This window comes from Octopus bimaculoides, chromosome 7, assembly GCF_001194135.2.
Source record: "Octopus bimaculoides isolate UCB-OBI-ISO-001 chromosome 7, ASM119413v2, whole genome shotgun sequence".
Classification (NCBI taxonomy): Eukaryota; Metazoa; Mollusca; class Cephalopoda; order Octopoda; family Octopodidae; genus Octopus; species Octopus bimaculoides.
This window is the reverse complement of record NC_068987.1, coordinates 5,170,464-5,172,792: the sequence shown is the minus strand read 5'-3', so window position 1 is coordinate 5,172,792 and position 2,329 is coordinate 5,170,464. Positions and strand designations below refer to the sequence as shown.

The 2,329-nt window shown below is 40.7% G+C and overlaps 1 protein-coding gene across 1 annotated transcript in view; it reads left to right on the top strand.

Annotated features, from left to right (window-relative positions):
* The first annotated feature begins 1,076 nt into the window (after positions 1–1,076).
* Positions 1,077–2,329, top strand: part of LOC106881921 (uncharacterized) — a 26,657-nt gene continuing 25,404 nt past the window's right edge. Inside the window, exon 1 of the mRNA XM_014932444.2 lies at positions 1,077–1,157. The gene's annotated coding sequence lies outside the window, so the exon portion shown is untranslated. The remainder of the gene's footprint in view (positions 1,158–2,329) is intronic.

Sequence of the window (2,329 nt, the reverse complement as noted above, 5' to 3'; positions counted from 1 at the left end):
ATATATCAGGTTTAATATAGGACAGTGCATGGGTTTTTTTCTTTTTCCTTTTCTTTCAGCTACATTTGAAATTTGATCTTTAGTCAATGCAGTCATCGAATCTTTCGATCTTAAGAACAACAACATTATTCATAAACAACAGCGACAACATCAACAATGGTGATGGTGTAACAGGTCTTCCGGAGTTAGAACTGTTGCCAAAAAGGCAGTATGAAGACTGAGAAAGGAATTGGTAGAGTACGTCCAATGAAGGCCATTGTAGCGTTATAGAGTACCATGCAGTGCACCTCTACGTGGCGGTTCAACTTGTTAGAAGTAATAGCAAATTACACTCTATTGTATTAATACCAAAAGACACATTGGATAATGTAATCGTCGGATAATGTAATCGTCGGATAATGTAATCGTCGGATAATGTAATCGTCGGATAATGTAGTCCGAGATAGACAATGACTGAAAGATAAGATCGGATGGTCACGGTTGAATTGTCTTAGATATAATCTGTTCAATCAGTTGACCGTCAAACGAACACCAACAACAATACTCTGCATTATACTGTAAAACGTTATTGCATTACACAACCGTGCAAGCATGAACTCTTGCACACACACACACACACACACACATATATGCACATATATACATACACACACACGCATACACATACACACACACAGCGGTGCACATGTACAAATACACCCCTTGAAATAGTTTAATATCTCTATTCTATAAAAGACTTAATAATACCTACAGCGACAATAAATGTGTCAACAGCAGCAGCAGCAGCAGAAGCAGCAGCGGCAGTAATTGCAACAACAGCAGCGACATGAAGACAGGTCAACAGCAGCGACATGAAGACAGGTCAACAGCAGCGACATGAAGACAGGTCAACAGCAGCGACATGAATGGCAAGTAAAGAAGACTTGAGTTGAAACAGAACAAGAAAGACAACGAATGCAAATAAAAAGTTATGTATGTACAAACATAATCTAAAGAAAGACTTGAAAAGCATTGATATGCTTCACTGATCGAAAGAATTATCAGGAAACTCTCAATGAAAGCGCATAGGTGGTTACGCATTCTCGGATAGGACTTTACCTGACAAAACAGGAGAAACGAAAGAAAAAGTCAGAAAAAAAAAGCAGACATCAAAACAGGTTTGTGCAACAATCTTGGATTTTGTTTTTTTTTTTGTTTTTTCTTTCTTTTCAATTAGGTCGCAATCTTAAAACGAGACTAATTATGTCATTCTTAAATTTGTGTTTGATTGTTTGTTTGCTTGTTTGTTTGCTTGTTTGTTTGTTGAGGTGATTTAATGGTAATAGACATGAAGAGTAGATTATTCCTACATTACAATTTTGATATTTTCCATAATTTCAATTAATCCGACTTATTAGCGCTAACGCGGAGGCGCGTGGCTTAGTGGTTAGGGTGTCAGCACCCTGATCCTAAGATTGTGGTTTCGATTCCTGGACCGGGCGCCGCGTTGTGTTCTTGAGTAAAACACTTCATTTCACGTTGCTCCAATCCACTCAGCTGGCAAAAATGAGTAACGCCGCGATGGACCGGAGTCCCGTCCAGCGGGGGAACACATACGCCATTGAAACCGGGCCCATGAGCCTGGCTAGGCTTTGAAAGGGTGCATTTATTTATTTATTTATTTTTTAGAGTTATCACTTTGATTAGCTGTTCCAAAAAGTATACACATTCATATGCATGGATACATAAACTGGACTGCGGCCAAGCTGGGGCACCGATTTGAGGAATTTTACACAAATGGATCGACCCCAGTACATTTTTTAAAGCCTCTTACTTATTCGAAATTCTTACATTCTCTCAATTTCCTGCAACTCAGACTGCATCTTGGTCCCAGCAGACGACCAAAAATTGGCCGAGACCATTTCTGAATCAATAGCAGCATCTGATAGATTTGTTGTTGTTTGTTCCTTCTCGAGCCATGCGTGATTCATAAGGACCAGTTTCCTCGGTTTCATTGGCGTATAGGTTCCCCACCTGGACGGGACGCCGGTCCGTTGCAGGTGAGCTGCAAGATGCAGGGAGAAAGAGTGAGAGAAAGTTGTGACGAAAGAGTCAGCAAAGGTTCACCATTACCTTCTGTCGGAAGGCTGCGTAGAGCTTAGGTGTTTCGCTCAATAACACACACATCGCCCTGTCTGAAATTCGAACCCGCAATCCCTCGACCGCGAGTCCGCTGCTCTAACCACTAGGCCTTATGCTTCCACGATGTTATGCTATTTTTAAGTCAAGTTTTGCGGTGACGTGGTCTATTCAAGTAGAGAGTTGAAGTATTTTTTTTCCTCGGTTCAAT